Source organism: Macaca fascicularis, chromosome 5 (assembly GCF_037993035.2).
Source record: "Macaca fascicularis isolate 582-1 chromosome 5, T2T-MFA8v1.1".
Classification (NCBI taxonomy): Eukaryota; Metazoa; Chordata; class Mammalia; order Primates; family Cercopithecidae; genus Macaca; species Macaca fascicularis.
Window position 1 is genome coordinate 39705115 of NC_088379.1, and position 6393 is coordinate 39711507.

The window sequence follows — 6393 nt, forward strand, 5'->3', positions numbered from 1 at the left end:
TGTTAGTTATGTATTAAAAAGATCAAACCCTCTCTCTGCTGTATTTTATAACATAATATTTTTAGTTTGTGGTTAGCCTTTGTATGATTTTTTTTACAACAAAATAATTTATATGTTTTATGTATTTAAATTTACTGTGAGTACTTTTTCTGAGGTGAGGTTGGTCTTAAAGCAGCAGCTTTTAATAATTCTGTCAATTTCCCAGGAAATCTCCCGGTATTTTATTTCCAGAGACCCCTCTGATACTCATTCATCTGAAACTCACTCACTCGGGACAGGTGACAGTAAGCTGTTTCTCTATAAGGAGCGCAATTTATTTATTTATTTATAAAGAATTTTGGGAGGGCTTTCTGGTAAAAACAGGAAAGCCTGCTAGACAAATTCTAGAAGAGCTGGAACACAAGGAGTGTGAGTTTTTATAGCAGTAACTACACATGGATTCTACCCTCATGAAATTGTAGTTGTCAGCAAACAGTCATGTGCGTTTAGGATTTTTTTATTGGTGTCATCCAGGGCCCAGTCCCACTGGATTGGCCTTGGGTTATATGGCTGATCGTCTATTGCAGCAGCAATGTACAGGGCTGTCTCATTTCCTATGCTGCCTCCCATCCATCCTTCTATGCCAGTCACCAAATTAGTAGCCTCTTCTACTCCAATCCCATAGGGCCTCCTGGCCTCTGGCAGCAAGATAAGGAAACTCAAGCACAAAAATGTTTAAGCAATGTTCTAAAATTTACATGCTGAGTAAGACAGCAATATTCAAAACATTTAAAACTAGCAAGATGTTGCTAGGAAACAGAATAGATACACACACATACACACAGAAAAAAGACAAAAAACCTGACCAATCAGAACAGACACCAGTATGAGCTCTAACCAGTCAGAAGAGAGGCCAGCTGTGAATGACCAGTATGGTCTCATTACCAAGAACAGGCTTTATTCCAGGAGCCTGGCAGCCTCTATTCTTGAATGCATCCCACTACACTGTCTCATCACTAGGCTTCACAGCAGAGCAGCCTGGTAGCCCATTTCAAGCCCTCCTGTGCCATTCAGGAATCTCTTCCTGCTCCACCTAAGCCTTCAGCAAAGCTGAAATAAATGACTCACCACAGGTTGAAAGGTTGATACTCACCTCTGTGTATAGCAGAGTCATGAAGGTGAGAGGGAAGAGTGAAGCTGGGCACACATTGAAAAGATGCAGTGTTAGGAGCATTTAGGGTAATCCACCACCTGGAGAAAAGTTATGAGAAGGCAAGACCAATCCACGAAGCAACTGGGAACAGCCATTTATACAAGGAGTCACAGTAATTCAGCATTCCCCAAGAGCTTGATAAATCTTTGTTAGGGAAATAGATTTCCGGCAAATATATAGAATGTGGTTTCGAGATATTATCATTATTATTATGTTATTAAAGGAATGGGTGAGCCTGGAAGAGTAAAATGTTAGGAATGCTTAGCATAAACACATTGAAAAGCCAGGGGAAGGTTTAAGAACATCATCTTCGGCAGGGCACAGTGGCTCACGCCTATAATCCCAGCGCTTTGGGAGGCCGAGGTGGGCGGATCACGAGGTCAGGAGACTGAGACCATCCTGGCTAACACGGTGAAACCCCGTCTCTACTGAAAATACAAAAAATTAACCAGATGTGGTTGCGGGCGCCTGTAGTTCCAGCTACTCGGGAGGCTGAGGCAGGAGAATGGCATGAACCTGGGAGGCGGAGATTGCAGTGAGCCGAGATTGCGCCACTGCACTCCAGCCTGGGTGGCAGAGCGAGACTCCGCCTCAAAAAAAAAAAAAAATCATCTTCAGAGTCAGACAGACCTCTAGGTGTGGCTCTGACATTTACAAATTAAGTGACCCAAATCAAGTTTCCTCCCATAAATCTCCTTAATCTGTGCAATGGGTATAATAGTGGTGTCTGCTGCCATTTAGGCTAGCTGTGAGGGCTGACAAGAATAACACGTATGTCCAGTGGCTGGGCACAGTGAATGGAATGTTCAGTCAACGTTGGGCACTGCTGCACAGAGCAATGACATCACTACCGTCATCATCATCATGATCTCTGAGGCATTCTTAAGTGCGTAAAAATGTACTCACAAAATGAACCTTGCAGCAAGGTGGCCAAAAAGAAGCTTCCAGTGATCATCCCGTTGGCAGGAACACCAAAGTGAACAACTATCCACACAAAAAAGTACCTTCCTAAGAACCAAAAATCAGATGAGCAATCATATGTTAAGGAAATCACATCATGTTAAGGAAAGAGGCACTGAAAAGGGTAATAAAGACATTCTTGAATCATTTACACCACCCACCCCCATCCGCTGGCAGCAGCTGCTTGGTGCAAAGGATCTGTGCTTGGGGGAGGACAGAGCAGTAATTATGGGACTTTGCATTGGCACTCATTGCTGCCCTGTCACAGCAAAAAGAAACAAGGGGCAGAACTCTGCTGGTGCCCACAGGGGAGCATTGAGACCAGCCCTAGGCAGAGGCAAATCATCTATCCCAGTGGTAGGAACCTGAGCTCCAGCAAACCCTGCCACCCCAGGCTAAAGTGCCCTGGGGTCCTAAATAAACTTGCAGTGCAGGCCACAGGGACTGCAATTCCTGGGCAAGTCCTCCTGCTGTGCAGGGCTGGGAGTCAGCGAACTTGGGATGCACATGACCTAGTGAGACACCAGCTGGGGCAGCCAAGGTAGCACTTCCATCACCCCTCCCCCATCCCCAGCAGCACAGCTCACAGATTCAAGACGGATCCTTCCCCCTGCTTGAGGAGAGGGGAGAGTAAAGAGGACTTAGTCTTGCAACATGGATTCCAGCTCAGCCACAGTCCAGAGGACACCAGGCAGAGTACTGAGGACCCCATTCCAGGCCCTAGCCCCCAGACAACATTTCTAGACACACCCTGGGCCAGAAGGGAACCCACTACCTTGAATGGAAGGACTCAGTTCTGGCAGAATTCATCACCTGCTGGCTATAGAGCCCTTAGACCCTGAGTAATCAGCAGTGGTAGCCAGACAGGTCTCATCACAGGCCTGCGGGGAGACTCAGAGCCATTCTGGCTTCAGGTGAGACTCAGCTCATTCCCAACTGTGGTAGCCACAGGGAGAGACCCCTTCTGCTTCAGGAAAGGAGAGGGAAATGTAAAAGTGACTTTGTCTTGACACTTAAGTACCAGCTCAGTCACAGTAGGATAGAGCACCAAGTAGGTGCTTCTAGGCACCCAATTCCAGGCCTTGGTTCCTGGGTGGCACTTACGGACCTGCCTTGGGCCAGAGGGGAACCCACTGAACTGAAAGGAGAGACTCAGGACTGGCAGCATTCACCACAAGCTACCTAAAGAACCCTTGGGCCGGCTGGGCGCGGTGGCTCACGCCTGTAATTCCAGCACTTTGGGAGGCCGAGGCGGGCAGATCACCTGAGGTCAGGAGTTCAAGACTAGCCTGGCCAACATGGTGAAACCCCGTCTCTACTAAAAATACAAAAATTAGCTGGGTGTGGTGATGCAAGCCTGTAGTCCCAGCTACTTGGGAGGCTGAGGCAGGAGAATTGCTTGAACCTGGGAGGCAGAGGCTGCAGTGAGCTGAGATCACGTCGCTACACTCCAGCCTAGGTGACACAGCAAGACTCCATCTCACAAAAAAAAAAAAAAAAAAAAAAAAAAAAGAACCCTTGGGCCTTGAGTGAACATTGGTGGTAGCCAGGCAGCACTTGCCATGGGTCTGGGGAGGCGGCAGCCATGGGGAGAGACTCCTCTGCTTGAGGAAAGGGAAGGGAAGAGTGAGAAGGACTTTGTTCTGTGGCTTGGTTACTACCTCAGCTGCAGTAGAATAGAATACCAGGTAGATTCCTCAGGTTCCCAACTTCAAGCCCTGGCTCTTGGATAGCATCCACCTGGGGCCGAGGGGAACTCGCCACCTTGAAGGGAAGAACACAAGCCTTGCTGGATTTGCCGTATTCTGATTGTAGAGCTCTTGGGCTTTGAGGAACAGAGGCAGTAGCCAGGCAGTGGTCACTGTGGGCCTTGGGCAAGACCCAGTGCTGTGCTGGCTTTGAGTCTGACCCAGCACAGCCCCAGTGGTGGTGGCCAGAGGGGTGCTTGTATCACACCTCCCCCATCTCCAGGAAACTCAGCACAGAGAAAAAGACTCCATTTTTTTGGAGGAAGGTAAGAGAAAAGAACAAGAATCTCTGCCTAGGCCGGGCGCGGTGGCTCAAGCCTGTAATCCCAGCACTTTGGGAGGCCGAGACGGGCGGATCACGAGGTCAGGAGATCGAGACCATCCTGGCTAACACGGTGAAACCCCGTCTCTACTAAAAATACAAAAAACTAGCCGGGCGAGGTGGCGGGCGCCTGTAGTCCCAGCTACTCGGGAGACTGAGGCAGGAGAATGGCATAAACCTGGGAGGAGGAGCTTGCAGTGAGCTGAGATCCGGCCACTGTACTCCAACCTGGGCGGCAGAGCAAGACTCCGTCTCAAAAAAAAAAAAAAAAAAAAAAAGAATCTCTGCCTAGTAATCCAGGGAATTCTCCCAGATCTTACCCAAGACCACCAAGGTGGTACCTCAACCAGTCTGCAAGAGCCATAGCATTACTGAGTGTGGACTGCCCACTAAAGCAGATATGACTGCAGTGACCAAAGACTTGGACCACAGCACCCAAGACCCTTCAAATACCTGGAAAGCCTTCTGAAGAAGGATGGGTACAAATAAGCCCAGACTGTGAAGACTACAATACATACCTCACTCTTCAATGCCCCGACATCAGTGAACATTCACAAGCATCAAGATCATCCAGGAAAACATGACTTTACCAAATGAACTAAATAAGACACTAGAGATTAATCCCGGAGACAGAGATGTGTGACCTTTTAGACAGAGAATTCAGAAGAGCCATGTTGAGGAAGCTCAACTAAATCCAAGATAACACAGAGAACAAATTCACAATCCTATCAGATAAGTTTAACAAAGAAGTTAACATAATTGGAAAGAGTCAAGCAGAAATTCTGGAGCTGAAAAATGCAATTGACATGTGGAAGAATGCATCAGAGACTCTTAACAGCAGAATTTATCAAGCAGAAGAAAGAATTAGTGAGCCTGAAGACAGGCTATTTGAAAATACAGTCAGAGGAAACAAAAGAAAAAAAATAAAAAACAATGAAGCATGCTCACAAGAACTAGAAAATAGGCCCAAAGGGGCAAAACTAAGTTATTGGCCTTAAAGAGGAAGTAGAGAGAGAGATTAGGGTAGAAAGTTTATTCAAATAATTAACAAAACAGAATGTCCCAAACCTAGAGGAAAATATCAATATTCAAGTACAAGAAGGTTATAGAATACCAAGCAGATTTAACAACAAGAAGGTTACCTCAAGGCATCTAATAATCAAATTCCTGAAGGTCAAGGATAAAGAAAGGATCCAAAATGCAGCAAGAGAAAATAAATAATAATATACAAAGGAACTCCAATACATCTGGCTATAGACTCTCAGTGGAAGCTTCATAGGCCAGGAGAGAGTGGCACGACATATTTAAAGTGCTGAAGGAGGGCCAGGCGCAGTGGCTCACACCTGTAATCCCAGCATTTTGGGAGGCTAAGGCTGGTGGAACACTCGAGGTCAGGAGTTCGAGGCTAGCCTGGCCAACATGGTGAAACCCTGTTTCTACTAAAAATACAAAAATTAGCCAGGTGTGGTGTGCATACTTGTAATACCAGATACTTGGGAGGCTGAGGCAGGAGAATCACTTGAACCAAGGAGGCAGAGATTACAGTGAATGAGATGGCGCCACTGCACTCCAGCCTGGGTGACAGAGTGAGACTCTGTCTCAAAAAATAAAAATAAAAATAAAAATAAAAAAGTAAATAAAGTGCTGAAGGAAAACAAAAACAAAAACTTTTATCCTAGAATAATATATCCAGAAAAAATATCCTTTAAACATGAACAAATAAAGATTTTCCGAGACAAACAAAGGCTGAGGAATTTAATCAATACCAAACCTGTCCTACAAGACATGCTACAAGGAATTCTTCAATATGAAAGGAAAGGATGATGTTAATGAGTAATAAGAAATCATCTAAAATTAGAAAACTCACTGGTAATAGTAAGTACACAGAAAAACACAGTATAACACTGTAATTGTGGTGTGTAAAAACTACGCCTATCTTGAGTAGAAAGACTGAAAGGTGAACCCATCAAAAATAATAACTACAACAACTTTTCAAGAATTAGAAAGTATAACAAGATATAAATAAAAGCAACAAAAAGTTAAAAAGTGGGGGATAAAGTTAAAGTATAGCATCTTTATTAGTTTTATCTTTGTTTATGTAATCAGTGTTGTCATCAGTTTAAAATAATGGGTTATAAGATATAATTTATTTGCAAGCCTCATGGTAACCT

At 45.1% G+C, this 6393-nt stretch overlaps 1 non-coding gene across 1 annotated transcript; it reads right to left on the reverse strand.

Moving 5' to 3' along the window:
• Positions 1-341: 341 nt before the first annotated feature.
• LOC123573763 (U7 small nuclear RNA) lies at positions 342-403 on the reverse strand. Its single transcript, XR_006698497.2, has one exon. It is a non-coding gene; the product is annotated as a U7 small nuclear RNA (small nuclear RNA).
• Between the last annotated feature and the right edge of the window lie 5990 nt (positions 404-6393).